Source organism: Gobio gobio (genome assembly GCF_949357685.1).
Source record: "Gobio gobio genome assembly, chromosome: 1".
NCBI classification, from domain to species: Eukaryota; Metazoa; Chordata; class Actinopteri; order Cypriniformes; family Gobionidae; genus Gobio; species Gobio gobio.
This window is the reverse complement of record NC_137097.1, coordinates 77,290,817-77,313,078: the sequence shown is the minus strand read 5'-3', so window position 1 is coordinate 77,313,078 and position 22,262 is coordinate 77,290,817.

Sequence of the window (22,262 nt, the reverse complement as noted above, 5' to 3'; positions counted from 1 at the left end):
TTACGCCACAGGGCAGCTCCGTGGACGTAAGCATCTAGTGCCCTCACTGGACAGAGAAGATTTAATTTCTCCTGGTCTGGATTTTGAAAGGGAGGCGGAGAAAAGGCCTGCAGCATTACAGGCCCTGCCACAATAGTGGGAACTTTAGGGACATATCCTTCTCTTGGAAACAAGAAAGCTTTCACCATACCCGGTGCGAACTCAAGAAACGAGGGAGCAACAGACAACGCTTGTAAATCTCCAACTCTCTTAAGAGAAGAAATAGCAAGAAGAAATAGCGTCTTTAACGTAAGGAACTTTTCAGGCACCTCCTCCATAGGTTCAAAGGGGGCCAGAGTCAGGCATTCTAATACTATGGCCAGGTCCCAAGTCGGCACCCTTGAACGTGCCGCAGGTCTTAGCCTCAGAGTACCACGAAGGAAGCGGGTAACCAAAGGGTGTCTCCCCACTGATGCACCATCGAGATGAACGTGATAGGCGGATATGGCCGACACATATACCTTTAAGGTGGAAGGGGATAACCCTGAGGAGAACTTTTCTTGAAAAAAATCTAGCACTCAATTGGCAGTTAACTTGATTCACTGAATGGTTTGCGCACCATGCAACAAAGACTCTCCGTTTTAGGCCATAAAGCCTCCTCGTGGACGGAGCTCTGGAGTGTAATATGGTCTCCACTACCTCGGTAGAGAGACCTAAATCTACGAACTGGGCCCCCTCAGAGGCCAAGCCCACAGTTTCCACAGCTCCGGGCGCGGGTGCAGGACTGACACCGATGCCTGAGAGAGAAGGTCCCTCCTGATCGGAATCTCCCACGGGGGACCCTCGAGAAGAGACACAATGTCTGATAGCCATACTCGGCCCGGCCAGAACGGGGCTACTAACAACAGACGGACCCCGTCCTGGCGTACTCTCTCAAGAACTCCTGGTAGCAATGCCAGAGGGGGAAAGGCGTACAGACGCAGCCTCGGCCACGTCTGCACCATGGGGGCTGGATGTGTGAGGGAGTAAAATAGGGGACAGTGCGTTGTCTCTTGAGATGCAAACAGATCCACCTGAGCTTGCCCGAAGCGGTTCCAAAGGAGCTCCACCACCTCAGGGTGAAGTCTCCACTCCCCGGCACCACTCCCTGCCTCGACAGGAAGTCTGCCCTCTTGTTCAAACGGCCCGGAATATATATTGCTCGAACTGACAATAACTTTCCTTGAGCCCATAACAACACTCGACCAATTTCCATAATCGGCTTGAGCGCACACCCCCCTGGCGATTTATATAGGAGACCACCGTCGTGTTGGTCCTCAAATGTCCCCTAAGGTCTGGGAGAAAGTGCCTGAGTGCCAGGAACACAGCCATCAGCTCCAGCTGGTTTATGTGCCAGGAAAGCTGATGGCCGCTCCACAGTCCCCAGACCGAGCGATCACTCATGATTGCCCCCCAGCCGGTGAGAGATGCATCCGTCGTTAGCGTTAAGCGACGACAAGGAGCCCCCAACACCGGACCCTGGGACAGGAACCAAGGATCCTTCCACACAGCCAAGGCACGAAGGCATCGCCGTGTGACCTTGATCATGCGAAAAGGATTTCCCCTCGGGGAAAACCCCTTGGTTTTGAGGCACCACTGCAAGGGTCTCATGTACAGCAGGCCAAAAGTTATCACGTTGGACGCTGCTGCCATCAAACCCAGAAGTCTTTGAAACTGTTTCACAGTGAGTGACTGGCCTAGCTTTATCCTGGATACGGCTTCTAGGATCGATTTCGACCGGGCGGGCGTCAGCCGAGCCCTCATGGTCTTTGTATCCCATACTACACCTAGAAAAGTGATGTTCTGTCGTGGAGATAACATGCTTTTCTTTGCGTTTAGCCTTAACCCCAACACTTTCATATGAGCGAGAACAGCATCTCGATGCTGAACCGCTAACTGTTCTGACTGTGCTAAAATGAGCCAATCGTCTATGTAGTTGAGAACACGGATGCCCTGGAGTCTCAGAGAAGCCAGAGCTGCATCCCCGCACTTTGTGAATGTGCAGGGTGATAACGCTAGGCCGAATGGAAGAACCTGATATTGGTAAGCTTCGCCCCTGAAAGCAAACCTGAGGAACTTCCTGTGCTGAGGAAGGATGGAGACGTGAAAATATGCATCTTTTAGGTCTATTGTGACACACCAGTCCTCTGACCTGATCTGACACACAATCTGCTTTAGAGTGAGCATTTTGAATTTTAACTTTTTTCCTGCTCGATTTAGCTGACGCAGATCTAGAATAGGACGCAACCCTCCATCCTTTTTTGGAACTATAAAGTACCGGCTGTAAAACCCTGACTCTCTGCTGTGGGGAGGGACCCTCTCTATAGCCTCTTTTCGCAGAAGAGTTTGTACCTCTTGTTCCATAATCAGAGCCTGCTCGGGGCTGACCACTGTGGGCACCACCCCGTTGAACTTGGGTGGGCGAAAACCGAATTGTATTCTGTACCCTTTTTCTACTGTCTGCAGGACCCAATCTGAGATATTTGGCAGAAGTGTCCTCTCGAGGCTGGCCTCTGGTATTTTTTGAGCGGTCAGCTCGGTGCCCTGAAACGGCGCACCGGCAGGGAGCAACCGAACTGACCCCTTTTGAACCCCCCTCGAGGGGTGCAAGCTTCCCTGCGCCGCAACGTTTCCGGGTGGACACGGAGATTTGGACTCGCTGAGGACTGCTGCGCCCCGAAGCACCAGAGGTGGCGGGGTTGGCAGACCGGCCCTCTGATGGCACCAAGCGGAGGCGGGCGCCTCGACGCACCGCTTCCCCTTGGAGGGGACTGCCATCCGAAGCTCTGCGCTCCTGGCGTCAGGACTTCTTCTTTGCCGGGGCCTTCCTAGAGGTAAGAACAGTCCTCAGATCTGCTCTACCTCGGGAAGGCCTCGGCTGAGTGTGCTGTCCCGGTCCCCAGCCTCTCTGTGGGGGAGCATGGGACGCCACGCTCTCTTTTTGTTGTGCTCTATGAGCTGAGGAGGACGTACTCGGTTGGGGCTGCTCCCGCCCAGCAGCCCCAGAGACATAGACTTTGCGGGGAAGAAACTTCTGAAAAGCGGCTGCCTGTTTTTTAGCTTCTTGGAAGCGATCAATCACCGCATTAACAGAACCACTGAAGAGGCCAGTGGCAGAGACAGGGGAGTCTAACAGGAACTTTTTATCTTTCTCCCTCATGTCAGAAAGATTAAGCCATAAATGTCTCTCCGTGGCCACCAGTGCTGCCATGGACCGGCCGATGGATTTTGCCGCCTCCCTGCTGGCCCGAAGAGACAAGTCAGCTGCCCTCCTAACCTCCGCCACTGTTTCTCTTTCTACCTCCTCGGTTGCTTCGTCTATGTCCTTCAGCAGGTCAGCTTGATATGCTTGTAGGACCGCCATAGTGTGTAAACTGGCGGCCGCCTGACCTGCTGCCGAGTACGCCCTGCCCACTAAGACTGATGTTGTTTTTACTGGCTTAGTGGGCAGCTGCGGGGCTCTCAGTGACGATGCAGACTCAGGGGAGAGATAGCTTGCAAGCGTCTCTTCCACCTGAGGCATTGCCGCATAACCATTCTCTTTTAAACCAATGATGTTAGAATATTCAGATGAGGCTGGATTATATATTCTGAATGATGCTGGTCTTGAGGGTTGTGCTCTGGAAGGCAGGAAGCGTTCATCTAATTTATTATTTTCACTTGACGGGCTTCCTGCTCCTCAGCTGGCCAGTCTAGATTTAATCGGGCACAACGCGAGTCACAACCTCAATAAGCTCCTCATGTGTGTGTGTGTGTGTGTGTGGTGTTTCAGTGTCAACATCAGGAATCTCAACATCCAGTTCCTCGGAACTAGAGTGTTGTGAAACCTGCGCTTCAGCGCACAAACACACACCAAATAGACAGAACGATTTCAACATAGAGTGCTTGTGAAGACACAGAAGCTGACACTGTCTGGTTCAGGGTTGCTTAATAGTTTCCTGGTCAATGACGTCACCCGCCTATGACGTCCCGTCACGCCATTGGACTGATTTCACGAGTGCTTCATGACGCAATCACGCAGGCGTTCCCGCAGCGCTTGACACAGCGCGAGTTCCATTGAAAGGGAACTGAACCTATGAACCACATTTGGAATTTTTTTAAACCACAGCTTCATCAGAATGATATGAAACTTGGTGAATTTTCTAGAATTAGGTATGTAAACACACAAAAATTGAGGGCATGATTCGAGCATGCTAAGTGATCGTAAAAAATACTCCCACTTGTGCTCTTCGGTCAAAAATGACACCATAGGAAATGAATGGGAAATTTGCAAAAACACAAATTCACAGAAAAAAAATCTATATTTCTAACAAAAAAATATCTAAAACTTTATAATAAATAGTCTGAGATTTTTTAAATATATATTCAAATCCATCAACAAAAAAAATCATTAAATGTGTTCAAGACAGAACTAGGGAATTCTCAAGCCTCCCAATAGAGACCTCTATTGGTTACACACATGGTTGCATGATTTCTTCAATAATTCCAAAAGAGGGCGCTAATCTGCTAGTCTCTATTTTAACCTGAAATACTGCAATAATATTTTTTTTTTTTAATTAAAACAAATTTATTGTATAATTTTCAATGGCAAAAATAGACCATAATTATTGCATAAATATAAAAAAATACCATCAAATCATCTCAAAATTAAAAATTAAAAATATTATTGAAGAAAAATAAATTGCATTGGATTGATTCACTGGGGTGGAGGAAGTTTAATTTTTAGGTGTCCGGTCACTTATGACCGGGAAGACAACCAATGCAACCCCTAAACGAAGAGCACCAGAGGGTTAAAAAAAGATTTCTCTTCTACTTTTCTTTCAGTATTTCTTAATTGTATAAAATGTTTGAAAATTCATATTATTAGCACTTCTCATGTTGTTGCCTCCTTAAGATGCATCCTTGTATTCCTCATATACAGTATGAGTCACTTTGGATAAAAGCTAAATTAATAAATATAAAAACATACATGTAATTTGTTTTCATTGTTCAATTAGATGTTTCATGTATTCTAGTTAAAGTTGTTTTTAATATGTTATTTTATAATTATATTTAGGGCTGGCAAAGTTAATTGTTTAATTATTTACACCTTTATGTTCAAGTTCAATAAATGTGAGTCATGCATTTACAATATACCGCGTAAATAAAGCTATGTGGGTTCACTTTAGTCTCTTTTTTCATTTCATATTACTAATTACGTTTACATTACTTTCTAAAAACTGCCACACCCCTATAAAAATTCAAATATGATACCCAATAGTACTTTTAGTACTGTCCAATAAATTCCTGCAAAAGTGTATCTTTCTGTCTATCCATCCAAGTTTCCATTATGTGTAATTGTGTGTGAATTCTAGACAAGCATGTGTTTGTGATTATGTACAAAACAAAAAAAACAAAAAAATCTATTTATTACTATTCATCTGCATGTATTTTACCTCTGTGTGTGTGTGTTCAGATAGGATTTTTTAGGTGAATGTGTGTGTGTGTGTGTGTGTGTGTACCTGGTATTCCCTATGTTATGGGGACCAAATGTCTCTTCAAGGATAGTAATACCAGTCAATTTACCATATGGGGATATTTTGTCTGTCCCCATGAGGAAAACAACTCATAAATCACACTAAATGAAATCTAAAAATTACATCAACGTGAAGTCCCCCTAAAACATGGAAACCAGTGTGCGTGTGTGTGAAAGAGAGATAGCCTACATGAGGTCCCAGTCAACTAAAAACTAGATAAATTGCTTATCACATTTACAATGTTATAAAATTCCCTTTGGAATGGGAACTCGCAACTACGTCCAAACACAGTTTGATGAATGCCTTCAGCATGAAGATGTCTAAAGTATGTGTATCAAACATGACAATGACACTGGCCTGCAACACCCGTGATACAGGAGGCCATTTGTTTAGAAGCGTGTAAGGCGATTTACAATGGCGTCCTCTAACAAGCGTTTCAGGAAGTGTGCTCCTTGTGTCCGTATCTGATGGTGGAGGATACACACAACCTACGTGTATCTTGGAGGCAGAATGCGCAAACAGAGTTTTTCCATGAAAAAGCTCCGATCACGCCTGTCCCTTTTCTCGTGGGAATTAGGATAGTTGCCTGAGGTATGTCTCTTTCTCGTTCCTCTGTCGCCGACTCGAGTGATCTGCTGGACGGGGATATTCTTTTGTTTGAATAATCTGACCCAGCAGACAGCGCTCTTCTGGCTTTGGGTCAGGAAGAGTAGGATATGGCAGTGGAGGGCAAAGAAATTGTATGGAGCCCTCTAAGTCTGCCTGCCCCCAGCATACAATGAACTGCAGGTAATGGCCCATGCTCAAGATTATCGAGACCTTCCTTGGATGAGTGAGAAGCCACAGGATGCTTGTGGTAGCATTTTTTTTAGCTGGACATGACCGCCCAGTTCCGGCAAGTCGTCTGTTTCTGCGGGACCTTCACGTTGAAGTGGAGAGGTCCTGGAAGAAACATATTCGGCACGTGTTCATGTCTTTCACCACACGAATTACACGAATGTGGAGGGGATGCGCGAGCACGGATATGTGCTCGAGGCCTCCCATTGAAGATATGTTTGTGTACAATCAATGGGGGAAACGTTGATGTTAAAAGACTCCAACTCTGCTGTCAAAGCAGTTAAGATTAACATCAAGATTAAAAAGCTGAATGGCAAGGCTGCGGGTCAGGCCAGTGGGGCTTTGCACACGATGGCAGTTGCAGGCTTACCATTTACATTTTACATTTACATTTATGCATTTAGCAGACGCTTTTATCCAAAGCGACTTACAACTTGGGGGTACAATAAGCGATTGGTCGTGAAGAGTCGAGTGAGCGCAACAAGTGCCTCAAATACTTGGTCCGTGTACATTTCTCAGTGTAGCACAGGCTAGAGTAGGGCGGAAAAAAGGAGGAAAAGAGGAAAGGAAAGTTTTTTTTTTTTTTTAGGAGGTTAAGTGCTCACGGAAGAGATGAGTTTTTAGTAGACTTTTGAATGTTGTCAGTGAATCCGCATTTCGGATGGCGGTGGGCAGATCATTCCACCAGCTGGGAACGTTGAATGAAAATGTTCTGGAGAGGGATTTTTTGCCTCTCTGTGATGGTACCACAAGCCTTCGCTCCTTAGCTGAACGAAGGCTTCTGGTGGGGGTGTGGAGTCGTAGAATCGAGTCAAAGTATGCAGGAGCTGAGTGCGTGGTGGCTCTGTAGGCAAGCGTCAGCGACTTAAACTTGATGCGAGCAGCGAGTGGTAGCCAGTGCAGAGAGATGAAGAGTGGTGTGACGTGGGTCCTTTTGGGCTCGTTGAAGACCAGACGTGCCGCTGCATGTTACCAGGCTAACCTGCTTAAAGACCTGGATGAGGGCAATGGTCTTTCCCCTGAAGCCGTGACTGAGCTGTTCTGCACCACAGATCTTGCTTTCTGGGCCACCAAACAGACAAATACCCTGATTGGACATGCAATGGCGACAATGTTGGCCACCGAGAGTACAGCAAAATCTCTGGTGTTAGCCCTCTGGGGTCTGACAGTGTTTCGGGCCATAGAGAAGTGTTGACATACCCTGGTCTGTGATTTTTTCAGTTGCATATAAACTTATTAATAACTAAAGTCTGATGACACTGTGTTCAGCACAAACAAGGCTACAATAATATTTTAGCAACATGTATCTTTGTATTTTTGAAAAAATAACATTTATGTCACTCAAATAAAGGCCACATATAACACATACTGAATATCTGTTAACAAAACTTTTGAGAACTGGGTCTTGTAGCCTAGAGTTTTTTCTTCAAAATGCTGTGAAAATCACCTTGTCCACTCATTCACATAAAACAATGTATTGATTTAAATGTTGTAAGACACTTGTTGTTTAATACGGCCTTGGAGGCATGGAGGCATGAACAATCATGAATAATGATGTGATTCACACCTGAAGAGATTAAGGCTGTCCCCTAATGAGCCTACCAGTGAGGAATGTGAGAAGGAACTACAATAAAGAATGTGAGGACCAGACAAGTATATATATATATATATATATATATATATATATATATATATATATATATATATATATATATATATATATATATATATGTATATATATATATATATATATATGTATATATATGTATATATATATACCCCCCCCCCCCACTGCGGGCACCCAGCGCACCCGATAGCCCACCGCCAATGTACGCTCCACCGTTGTCCACCCACCAGTAAGTAATCTATGAGATACCTAACACTAAAATACATAATATACACAATATACTTTCACCAATTACGATTTATTAGCTACTCCATAAACAAATACAAGTAGACCATAAATGTTATACAGTTACTGCACACCCATTATTGTGTTCAGGATATTATATACAAAAAAGACTGATGATGGTTAAACATCATACAAAAATAGAACCAAAGACAGATTAAACACAAATAGTAAGATAAATAACAAACTACCGTATTCAATAGCAAAAGTGTTTGTTTTCCAGTAGATGGCAGCAATCTTCCACTAAACTATGGCACATTTCATATTTTCACTATGAATGAAACTGAGTAGTAGATATTTTATTTGAATTTGACATAAAATGTTGCTATTATATAAATAGACTATTATTACTAATTTACATGTACATTTAATTTAATATTTAATCCAATTAAATATGAATTTTAATTAATAAATAAAAATGTATATAATTTAACACAACTACACAACTGTAGAGTAAAAACATTAATAAAAAACTGATATTCCATGCGTTTAAAAAAATCTGACAAGATTAAGGTAAAGTCACACTGTCTGGTGCCTCTCTAGACAACCCAGCACAATTGTTAGCATAAAGTTTAAGGTAAAAATAACTGCCATTCATTTACTAGTATCTTAATACTATGCAATTAGATAAACTGTTCATTCATTATTACATCACTTTACCTCTGTCTTTATCCCCATTTTTCATCTTCCCTGCATCAGAGGGCTTTGGTCTTTTTTATACTGTAGGGTAGGCTATGGCAGACTATAATGCTAATTTATAATGTGTCATGTGAATTCGACCATCTGTCACAATCAGGTAACTTTTTGTCTACTGGTGCGAGTTAAGCACCCTCAAACGAAAGCAATCCTTTCTACATTGAATGTGGCAAGACGCGACGCAACACAACCGTTATGTTAATTCATTTTATACCAGCAGGTCAAACAAAATCATACAAGAAAAGAATTATGGAGATTTAATATTACAGAAACGCCAACTCTATTCATTCACTAAAATTCGCTGAAAGTCAACCGCACAACTGTGCAACGTGCATGTTCACATTTTAATTATCCATAACAACCCCAAAACTTGCCCGCTTGCCTTGCACATCTGCTAATAAACCACGGGCAAAGTTTTTCGACTACTTTTTTACCTTTTTTTTTGCTGTGGATGTTATTGAGCTTGTAGAAGTTTAGCTCTTGCGTTCTTCTGAACATCTCGCGCTGCCATTGCCCGATGCCATTTTTATATCACTCCATAATCTGTCTGTTTAAATGCCTATTCCCCGAGTGGTAGCTACAACGACTGTCTGTTTTAAAATATCTACGAGAAGAAGCCTAGGCCTCCATACTGACAGCTTGGCTCATAGCTTGCAGGTTTGCTTAGTGCACTGTAACAATATTTAAGAATGCATATATTTTTTTTTCCATTTGATTGGTTCAACCGCCACTCGCCCAAATTTAAAATATATTTTTTCGTCAAGTCATCCGCGGCTGTAACCGCCAACAGCGAATCTCTGTGAGGCGGTTCAACCATGGCATGCACGCCTGCAGTTATCCGGCCTGCCTAGCTTGCTTGAAGCACTGACTGAAATGAAACGAGCGCGCGCCGAAGCATTTGTCTAGGAGGGGCGGGCATGTAAGCGGAGGGTTAAAATGAAGCGCTCTGATTGGCCGAAAGCTTTTCACTCCACTTTCACGCTGTGGCTCAGCAGCAGAATCAACGTCATATATTGCACTGAAACCGGCGAAATGCGAGATGCAACAAAATGCGTACATAGAGAGCAGCGAATCGTACAAGCGTACCAAAGGGTCAAAATGCGTGCCGAGTACGAAAAATGCGTACATGTTGGCAGGTCTGCACTGGTAATCAGTTTCTGAAATTGTGGACAAGTCTGTCTGACCTCAGTACAATATGATATACTGATCACCTGTCTGATATTATTGATCTTCTCAGAAGAAAAGGAGGCAAACTGATTGCATTTGCTTTTGGAGAGCAAATCACTGGGAATGTGACTTAGGGGGTTTGTTAATCTCTCTACAGTAGCAAGTATGGCTGTTGTTCTGGTGTTAGTGGAGGCTGTAATATGCTATCCTGGCTGTTTTCCAGAAAGTCATCCTTGGGTGCTGAATCTTGGAGCAGTTATAATTGGATTGCCACACACTGCTGAAGGATGATGGAGGGAGAAAAAGATATTGTCGTTTAGCACTCTAGCACCAAGTTTTTTTGGGTGGAGGCCATCCTGTTTAAACAGCTGTCTCAAACTCCAGAAAAGATTGAAGTTGTCGATGAAGTTCAGTCCCTTTATGTTGCAGGTTTTTTTGCAGCCATGTAACAGCCCAAGCAACCGTGAAAACCTATTTGTTCCTCTTGCTGGGAGTGTTCCACTGATGAACGGCTGAACTTTCAGTCTTCTAAGTTTTTCAAAAAGTTCATTAAAATCCCTCTTAAGGAGTTCAGACTGCTCTTTCAGAGTATCATTCTTTCCCACATGAATGATTAGTCGATTTGCAGTCTTATATTTCATCACAATGTTCTTAAGTTCCCTGTTTATGTCAGAAACTGTGCTTGTGGAAGGCAGCACGTAGTTGTATCCCTGCTGCTAATGTTTCTGATTGTGGAGTCACCCACTATCAGAGTCCTGGGCTCAGCTTTGCTCTGAGCTGAGTGCTGCTGTCTGCTTGATCTTGAGCTCCAATTAACATCAGTGTTAGCTGCTGGCTGATTCGATTTCTCACCCACATTCATCATGTCTGGTGATTCCTCATCAACATTCCTTAATACTACAAATCTGTTTTCAAGATGTGTATAGGGGGTGGTAGGAAACCAGTGTTTGGAGTAGAGGATGCTACGGCAGCAATATGTGATACTCGTGACAATCTGTTCCCTTTCAAAAGCTACACTCAATGCTGCATAAGCTTATGCAAATGGGAAATGTCTTTGACATAACCAGCTGTGAAAATAGTGTGAAAACACGTCAATGAAATTGACCCGGAGGTATTTATAGCCTCGGCTGGTGACGTCATAGGTGCACCTGCTGCACGAGGCTATAAATAGATGAGCTTCAGCTGGAGCAAACCAGGTCTTTTTGTTTTCAGACCAACTCTGTGTTATGGTGTGTTACAAAGTCTCTGAAAAAAAAAAAAAAAAATTCTCTCTCTCTCTTTCAAGACTCAACTTGAGATCTTTGTTAGGAGTTAGTTTTCAACATGGCAGTGTGCAGATTTTTCTCTCTCTTTCTCATCTCTGTTACAAAGAAACATTAGTGGAAAGAGTTCTAGTTAAATCTAATCAGTTGAAAACGAGTCAGCAGAGTAAAACGCTGTATATCCATGTTCTCTTTCAAATAGAACTGGATGTGCACGTTTATTGCTGTGTGTGTTTGGGGAAGAGCATGCGGTCGCTGCATTGAGTCAGACGAGTTCGAGCATTGCAAGCCTTTACAGTTAGAATGCTTTATGCTCGTCTGGGCTACTTTCAGTCCGCACCAGTTTTCGGAGCTCTCGAATGGGTTTGTTGACGAGCAAGAGACGGGTCCGTCCCTTTCGCTTGCTCGCTCACCAAATGCATGTTTCCCCGCGTGATCCCGAAGCGCGCTCCGGCGTTTCTTCGGCTCGCGCGGGGAGTGATGATGAATCTCTGGGTCCGCGGACCTCGAGCAGCCGCCTGCGATCGTTCCTCACATGATGGTGAATCCATACGAGGAATTTATCGAGGTGGTTGTTCGCGCGGTGGCCAGGGCAGTTTGTCTGGTACCGTGAATGAGAGATCCCCGAACGCAGTGAGCTTGAGGTTTCTGTCTAGAAAGCATTTACTTCACGTGTTTTTGTACCCTTGACTTCGACATTTTCGACTATCATGGGTGCGAAATCGCGTGGATATGTGAGAATACCCCAGGTGGGAGACGCTCACGAGCTATCTCTCGCCTGAGTCTGCATTTTCATTAAAGAGACATACCTCCCCACAAAGCCATGTAGAAAATAAACGTCGGCTGTCATGGGCAAAGCTTATATATATGAATTATATATTGTATATTATTTTATATGGAATATATATATATATAATATATTATTTTATATGGAATATATATTGTATATGATTTATATAAGAATAATAAATATAAAGGGACAGGCTGGTGCTGCGCTGCACACTATGGCTGTCTTGCAGGCATATCAGGCTGACCTTCTGAAGGATTTGAGTGGTTCATTTGGTGACACAGTTAACTCTGTAGTGGCCAGATTTAAAGGAGTGGAAGAAACATGAAGTGTTCACTCAGTTTCTTCCTCAATGCACTCAAGGGGAGGGGCTATCAGCCACACAACCTCTCTTCAGTCCTTCAAGATTTAGGGGGGTAATAAGCAGAGTGTGGCGAGTCGCGCTCTCCCTCGTAAAGACTGGAGACCGGCTCGTCATCCTCAACAACCTCCCAGGGCAGACCTCATGACTGTCATCAATATAAGAAGTCCGGTGGTCTGGTGCCCAGTCTGCCCCCACGGGACAGGGCGTGTCAAACATTTGCTCGCCCCACCCCGTTATCCTCAAAACTACTCCATCCCCGCCGCCTCTGGTGATTCGGGGGGGCAGTGGTTTCCAGTGAAATGTTAGACGTTCAGTGTTTAAATCCTGCTATCATCCAGGACATAGAACGTCTAACATCCCCTCAACAGGAAGTGTTAAAATTGTCACTCTCAGAGTCTCAGGCAGCGTGTGAACTTCTGCCAGGCGTTTCTGCATGGGTGTTAAGCACGGTAAAAATTAGTAAACTTATATATTTGTCATCCTCCTTGTTTGAACGGCGTGGTCTCCACTTCCGTGAAGGCGGAGTTGGCGTTCGTACTGTCACAAGTGACAGCAGTTACTTCCTGGTCCCCAGTAGGGTGGGGGGGTGTCTAATCTCAGATCTTCGAGTCTTAAACCGTGAAGCAGTTAAAGTACTCAAGGTCAAGATGTTACAGTGAAGTCGGTCGTGTCGCATATTCAACATTGTGATTGGACGATTGATCCGAAGGACGCATGTATTCGCATATAAAGTCTGCCACAACACAGGAAGTTCCTGAGGTTCGCTCTTGGGGGCAAAAGCTTACCAATTTCGGGTCTTCCATTTGGCTAGCCTTGTAACCGCACGTATACAAAATGTATGGATGTATTACCGGCTCCATTGGGATTCCGGGGCATTAAAATTTTGAATTACAGAGGCGATTGCTAAAATTTGCACAATCACATGAGATGGTGCTTCAACACAGTGTGTTGGCTCATCTAGTTTCTCTAGGGTTGAGACTCAACACCAAGAAAAGTGTTCTTTCTCCTGCCCAGAGAACAACTTATCTAGGGTTTGTTCGGTTTTTGGTCACAAGGTGGGCACAATGGTTTCCCGCTTGAATCAAGACCATTCAGTATTCCCTGAGCAAAGTCAGGCTAGACCAAGATCTTACTGATCATCAGCACCAGAGTGTTAGGTCTAATGGCATCAGCATCCACGGGTTTCCCTTTGGGGTTGTTGCACATAAGACCGTTTCAGTTGTGGCTCAAAGCCAGAGGACTTAGGGCCAATCCTCAGGCAAATAAAGTGGCGCGCCATGTGGCTTCGTACACTAACTATGTGGTTCAGACCCCGGTTTTTGCCTTGGGTCCCACTCTAGGTGTACCTTGTCGTCGCAAGTTGCTAACGACGGACGCTTCCCTGACGGGCTGGGGTGCGGCCTTAAGTGGTCGTCCAGCCCATCAGGAATGGGAGGGTCATCAACTCAGTTGGCACATCAACTGCCTCGAGTTGACGGCTGTATTTCTGGCCCTGAAATACTTTCTCCCCCAATTGAGGGGCTGTCATGTCCTAGTGCGGGTGGACAGTACAGCTAAATATCTCATATATAATCACCAGGGGGGTCTGTGCTCACGCTATCAGAATAGCAAGACAGATTTTTCTCTGGGCTCAGAACAAGTTCCTGTCACTCGAGCAGTGTACATTCAAGGGCGGTTGGATGTGGGAGCAGATTTACTGTCCAGACAGAGTTACAGATGGGGGGGGTGGAAACTCCACCCAGAAGCAGATCTGGATCAGATTTTACAGAGCTAACCACAGGGAGTGGACCTCTTCGCCTCTTCTCAGACAGCGCAATGTCCCTGCTTCTCTCTGTCACCCAGCCCCGCTGGGTCTGGATGTGATGGTTCATACATGGCCCAAAATGCGTCTGTAAGCCCTCCTTCCAGTCGCTCTGCTCCTGGGAGTTTTAGCCAGGGTTCGCCAACAAGGGTCTTGCTTCTTATCGATAGCGCTGCGTTGGTCGAACAGGGTTTGGTTCTCGGAGATAGTGTCTCTCCTCAACGGCTCGCCTTGGGCGATTCCGGCGAGGAGGGACCTTCTGTCTCAGGCAGAGGGCACGATATTCCATTCCAGGCCCGACCTGTGGAACCTTCATGTTTGGCCCCTGAAGGGCACCAACTGAGGGACACGGGGCTTTCGCCTGCAGTTATTGAGACCATCCTAAGTGCTAGAGCTTCCTCCACTCGGAAAGTTTATGCTAATAAATGGGGTGTCTTTGAAAGGTGGTGTACGACACAATGTAGATTCAGTCAACTGCCAGGTAACTTCAGTTCTGGATTTTCTACAAGAAAAGTTGTCATCAGGCACCTGCCCCTCCACTCTCAGGGTTCATTTGGCCGCTCTTTCGGCTTGCCACGTCTTGGTGGATGGGGTGCCGCTCGGGAGACATCCTCTACTCGCTCGCTTCATTCGTGGGGTAGGCGGTTGAGGCCACCTGTTAGAACCAAGATCCCTTCATGGGACTTAGCTTTAGTCCTCGAGGGTCTGGTTGAGACCCCCTTTGAAACATTAGCTTGCCCCTCCACTCTCAGGGTTTATGTGGCCGCTCTTTTGGCTTGCCATGCCCTGGTGGATGGGGTGCCGCTTGGGAGGCATCTTCTGCCTGCTCACTTTGTTGTGCCAGGCAGTTGTGGCCTCCATTAAGAGCCAAGATCCCTTCATGGGACTTAGTTTTAGCCCTCGAGGGTCTGGTTGAGACCCCCTTTGAACCTCTAGAATCAGCGTCTGACGAACTTCTGACTCTAAAGATGGTTTTTCTTATGGCTATAACTTCTCTGAAAAGAATTGGGGACATGCAGGCTCTGTCAATATCGCCATCCTGCTTAGACTTTGCCCCAGGTTTGGTGAAAGTGATTTTGCATCCCCACCCTGACTACCTGCCTAAGGTTCCTTTGTCGACTGTACATCCTGTCACTCTTGAAACCTTCTGCCCTCTGCCGTTCACAACGCCGGATCAGGAGAAACTTCATAGACTGTGTCCAGTCCATGCTCTTCAGGCCTACGTCCACCGCACTAGCCAGTGGCGTAATTCAGAGCAACTGTTTGTTTGCCATGGGGGCCGTAACAGAGGTTCTGCCACCATCAAACAATGTCACATTGGGTCAGGGATGCTACTGCTCTTGCCTATGAGGTGCGCGGTCAAGCTTCACCTATAGGATTAAGGGCTCACTCCACCAGGGGAGTCGCCTCTTCTACATTTACATTTACATTTATGCATTTAGCAGACGCTTTTATCCAAAGCGACTTACAACTTGGGGGTACAATAAGCGATTGGTCGTGAAGAGTCGAGTGAGCGCAACAAGTGCCTGAAATACTTGGTCCGTGTACATTTCTCAGTGTAGCACAGGCTAGAGTAGGGCGGGAAAGAGGAGGAAAAGAGGAAAGGAAAGTTTTTTTTTTGTTGTTGTTTTTTTTTTTTTTTTTTTTTTTTTTAGGAGGTTAAGTGCTCACGGAAGAGGTGAGTTTTTAGTTGACTTTTGAATGTTGTCAATGAATCCGCATTTCGGATGGCGGTGGGCAGATCATTCCACCAGCTGGGAACGTTGAATGAAAATGTTCTGGAGAGGGATTTTTTGCCTCTCTGTGATGGTACCACAAGCCTTCGCTCCTTAGCTGAACGAAGGCTTCTGGTGGGGGTGTGACGACGTAGAATCGAGTCAAAGTATGCAGGAGCTGAGTGCGTGGTGGCTCTGTAGGCAAGCGTCAGCGACTTAAACTTGATGCGAGCAGCGAGTGGTAGCCAGTGCAGAGAGATGAAGAGTGGTGTGACGTGGGTCCTTTTGGGCTCGTTGAAGACCAGACGTGCCGCTGCATTCTGGATCATTCGAAGCGTTTGGATCGCACAAGAGGGGAGTCCAGCCAGAAGCGCATTGCAGTAGTCAAGTCTATAAATAACCAGGGCCTGGACGAGAAGCTGTGTTGCGTGTCCTGTTAGGAACGGTCTGATCTTCCTGATGTTGTAGAGCGCAAACCTGCAAGAGCGAGCTGTCTTAGCAATGTGATCTCTGAAGGACAACTGGTCATCAAATGTAACTCCAAGATTTCTGACTGATTTTGAAGGGGAGATCAGGGATGCACCTAGCTGGATGGTGAAGTCATGTTGCATAGTGTGACTGGCAGGAAAGATGAGGAACTCAGTCTTTGCCAGGTTGAGCTGTAGGTGATTTTTACTCATCCATGCAGAGATGTCAGCCAGACAGCCGGAGATTCGTGCAGCTACTGTGGGGTCGTCTGGTTGGAATGAAAGGTAGAGCTGAGTGTCATCAGCATAGCAGTGATATGAGAAGCCATGTGCCTGTATGATGGGACCTAATGAAGTAGTGTAAATGGAGAAAAGGAGAGGTCCAAGCACTGAGCCCTGAGGAACCCCCGTGGTCAGTTGATGCGCTTGGGATTCCTCTCCTCTCCAGGCAACCTTGAAGGACCTACCTGTGAGATAAGATTCAAACCAATGGAGCGGAGTCCCTGTGATGCCCAGTGATGAGAGGGTGGACAGAAGAATTTGATGATTTACCGTGTCAAAGGCAGCAGATAGATCAAGGAGGACAAGGACTGATGATTTGGACTCAGCTTTAGCTATCCACTTCTACTGCGTTAGCAAGGGGTGCTCCCTTACAAAGTGTTTGTGATGCGGCAGGTTGGTCCTCTCCGCACACATTCTTAAGACTTTATAGCTTGGATGCTCATGCCACTCTGGGCTCTCATGTCCTTGAGTCGACATCACAGGCTAATGCCTGAGGCTTCTTGCGTTCTTGTGCACACCTACACAACCGTAAGGGGTCCAGGCACCATCAAGCACGGTGGCGTGGGTATTCTCGTTCCCATTTGCATAAGCTTATGCAGCATTGAGTGTAGCTTTTGAAAGGGAACACTTGGGGTTACTTGACTGTAACCCTGTTCCCTGATAAAGCGGAACGAGATGCTGCATTGCTAGGCCGTGCTGATGATGCTTCAGGACTGGTCTTCAAACAAAGAAGATCTGGTTTGCTCCAGCTGAAGCTCATCTATTTATAGCCTCGTGCAGCAGGTGCGCCTATGACGTCACCGGCCGAGGCTATAAATACCTCCGGGTCAATTTCATTGACGTGTTTTCACACTATTTTCACAGCTGGTTATGTCAAAGACATTTCTCATTTGCATAAGCTTATGCAGCATCTTGTTCCGCTTTATCAGGGAACAGGGTTACAGTCAAGTAACCCCAAGTGATTTCTTGAGTGCTTTTGGGTCCGGCTCCCTGTTTGTGCCATTAATTAGTGTGTTGATCAGTTATGGGTTGTTTCTCTACATTGATTATGGCCTTTTGCGGAGCACTAGATTCATGAGACTCACTAGCTGTATTCTGAGGGGGGTCCATGATGAAGCTCTGCTGTGTGTTCGGTAGAATACAGTAGTCCCCCAAGTCAGGGCCGGCCCTGACCAATTTGCTGCCCTAGGCAAGATTTTACTTGGTGCCCCTTGTATCAAGGTTTAGCACTACACGTTATCAGTCTAAGTTGTGGAAACACTCGTACTGTTTTATTTTTGTAATGCATTGATGTTTTATTTTTATTGTTGTTGTTGTTTTATATGATGTCCAGTCCATTCTACCCCATCATTATGTTCATGATATTATTATTGTTTTTTATTTTTTAAAGGCTGATGATAGTAAAACTGTACAAATATTACACCTATGCCACATTACAGCCTAAACACAAATAGCAAGAGTAATTGCATCTAACATTCATGCACAAACTATTCATTGAGATCTAGCAAAAGTGTTTGTTTTCCAGTAGATGGCAGCAATCTTCCACTAAACTATGAGCATTCATGTTTTCACCAGGAATTCAACTGAGAAATTTTGATATTTAATATGAATTTTACATAAAATGTTGCCATTTTAAATAAACCTGTATATAAATATCATTACTAATTTCGGCAAATACATTTTATAATTGCTATACACCCCCTTAAAACTGCACAACTGCAGAGTAAAAACATTAGGCTATTAAAAAAGTGATATTACATGCGTTTAATATTTTTATATTATTTATTTTTTACAAAATCATACTGGCTGTGGCCTCTGGAGAACCCAGAACAGCTGCTTGCATAAAGTTTAAGGTAAAAATAACTGGAATTAATTAGCAAACATTCGTATTTTACTACTATGCAATTAAATAAACTGTTAATTAATTTGCCTACATCACTTTACTTCTGTCTTTACACAGCAAAAAATGCTCTTCTTATTTAGAATCTTTTTCTTGTTTCCAGTCCAAATATCTAAAAATTCTTAAATCAAGGTGCATTTAGATGAGTAAAATGACATAGCCTACTTCATTTTGATTTTATTTTCAAGAAAACAAGAAAACTATCTTCTGTCATTTAACTTATCTAGTAAATGCACCTTCAACCTTGATTAAGGAATTTTAGATATTTAGACTAGAAACAAGACACAAATACTACGTAAGAAGAGCAGTGTATCCCTTATCTTCCCTGCATCAGAGGGCTTCTGTCTTTTTTTTAGACACTTCAATTCGGCCATCCGTCATAAATAATCAGGCAACTTACACCGTGTCAACACCTGGAGCGAGCGGCCAAGAACCCTAAAAAATGAAAGCAATTCTGTCTGCGTTAGATGCGGCGAGAGGCGACGCAACACAACAAATTCCCGATAAACTGATCGCGCGTTGTATTTCTGACGCACTTCAAGTAGATCAGCGGGGGGAGATTGATGAGGCGGACCGGAAAGAGGCGGGGGACTTAGTTACGTTTTTTTTGCGCTTTATTTGGTAATATTTCAAATTAATATTAATAAAATAGTATCAGTAATAAATTTTGGCGCCCCTATGGATGAGTGGCGCCCCTAGCATTTGCCTATTCCGCCTATGCCACGGGCCGGCCCTGCCCCAAGTAACTTTGTTTCAAGAACTGCAATCCTTTGTAGAAGACTGTAGCAGTTTGTGCAGCATGTAGATTCCAGAAGGTATTTTCTATCTTATTTTGAATGTAGGCAGCTGTGTTTTCCCTTCTCCGTAATGTAAGCTGATGGCTGCTGTTGGTGAGAGGCTGGTCGGATAAAAAAAATCCCCTTTTTTGTAGTAGTTTTCCAGTTACAAAAGTTTCTAGTTTTAGCGTTGGTGTCAAGCTTTGTTGTTTGAGCACTGTGCTGATTTGCTGTAGTTTACAAAATATAAAAAGCGATAGAGCAAAGTGTGGAGCAGTAAGCAAGAGTCCTAACAGTAGCGAAGCAGGAATCAGCTCTCTACAGGGGTAATTCATTGACTGTCAGGTTAATCATTTATATGCAAATGTCAAAAGGCCTCTCTGAGATTTCATGGAACTGATCATCGTGACTCAGTCCAGACCCTACACTACATTGCATTCTATGTTAACTTTTCCTGTAGCAGAAAAGCTGATAAGTTGATGTTTGATGTGTGTGTGTGTGTGTGTGTGTTTCATCTTTACTTTTATCAATTGTACATTGTTTATTTTGTGTACAGCGCTTTGAGAATCTGCTTTCAAAGGTGCTTTATAAAATAAGATTTATGATATTATTATTATTAAACTGTTTAAAGACACGCAAGGTTAAACAGTTGGTTTTGTCTTAAGTGAATGTAAACATCTGTGAAAGAAACTGTGTGTATCAGTATATTGGATCCTTGCATTACTGTAGTTCTTAAACTGAAGGCAGCCTAATATAAGAATCAGTAAATGTTTTATTCATACAGTGAAGAATATGCAGTTTTATTTTTTATATTTGATTATTCCATTTCTTACTAGGGTGCTGCTTTTAGGTATACCTACTGTACCTGGAAATTTTAAAGCAGTTAATTTATTTGCATTTTTCTTTTATTGTATTTTGGTGTGCTGGAATTTAAACTTTGGTTTAAACAAGGACTTTTTTAAACATTTTGATACTTATTTTTGAGTTTTCCTTAATTTTCCTATAGTTTCCTGTTAGGAATTAGGCCATATTTCTTCAATGCTTTAGTTGTGCAAGGTACTCTATGTGGTTGCAAATATACAGCTTCATCTTGCCAATCAAAACCCTTTGAAATGCAATATCTGTAAGTTATTTTTGTTTTATCTTGTTTTCTGAGCATTATGAGTACGTCATTGCAGTGTTATGTGTTATAATTGAGTGTGTTTGGCAATTTTTGTCATGTAGCATTCAATTCAGCATGTCTGTTACCTTTTCTGTCTATTGTGCACATCATCTGAAACCTAATCTCCAAAAAGCACGACTTGCCTGTTTCCTACCTGGTTTCTTTCCTACTCTTGGAAAAGAAATTCACCATCTTACTACACAACTACAAGGGAATTGGGATTGTCTATTTGAAAGTAAAAGATAAAAAAATTAAAGAAAAGACTGCGATTGAACTTACCCATGAAATAAAACTAATGACTTCTCACACTGGTGGGCAACTGGATGGCTTGACTGCAAAAATGGAGTCCGAAACAAGAAAAAACTGAGACTGATACATTCATTAGCATTATGAGTGCTACTAACAAAAGAAACTACAAAAAAAAAACTGAAGCTACCTTGCATACTGAATTTCGCTTTATGGTGGAACAACTTCAACTGGAGTTACAGCAGGACATTAAGACCACCCAACAAATTGACCATTTAAAGCCGTGTTTTTACCGCAAGAACTTTCCCCAGGTTGGCAAAAAAACGATTGGCATGAAAATGATTGGCAAAAAAACGTTCCTGGGACAAATTGTTCCATGGGGTACATTCAGTGGAAACAGGGCTAAAGACTGCCCTTTCCTACCTTTGGAAGATCATCTGATGACACTGAACCACTGATATATCTAACACGATGTCAAGACTTACTAGCATTGTACCCCCTCACCGACGTTGACATCTTAGTACTTTTCACACAGTCCAACATAGCACAGCACGAGACTGGTAGGAAGTCGCCAGATATTCCATAACCACTTGGGATGAATTTGAAACAGCTTTTCTGTTTGAAGATGATGAAGAGGAGTTTGCAGAACGAGTCTGTGATAAGGTTCATTCGTGTAGATGCGGGAAGGAAGAAGACGGGGTCGGCGTAACTGGGACTGCACTCTTTATTGATCTCACGATCCTCAAACTGTAACACGCACGAGGGCGTTCAAACTCAAAACATTCAACCACAACAGACAACGTTGCTCTCAAGCTCAATATCTTTCTCTCTTTCTCCAAGCAGTGATATGCAGGCGTTTGCAGTCCCAGTCTCTCTCACTCTCTCCCTCCAAGCAGCGGCTTTTACGGTCTCTCCACGCCAATCACTGGAATGAGACACAGGTGTTAGTGATCTGCACTTGACCTACTTACTCACCGCTCGTCTCCGTAGTTCCTCGCTCCCGCTACAGACTTCGCAGAACCACGCCCCCTCCGCCACATACCCCCACCGCCCGCACCAGGCCGGGGAACCATCCGGCCTGCAGCCCCCCCCCCCCCCCCCCCCCTCCTGGAGAGGAAGTCAGCCACAGCCATCTGAGCACCCGGCCTGTGGATCACCTTGAATTTAAAAGGCTGTAAAGCTAGATACCAACGGGTGATCCGGGCATTGGTATCCTTCATGCGGTGGAGCCACTGCAAGGGGGTGTGGTCCGAACAGAGGGTGAACTCCCGCCCGAGGAGGTAATAGCGGAGGGTGAGAACGGCCCACCTGATCGCCAGGCACTCCTTTTCTATGGTGCTGTACATCGTCTCTCTCT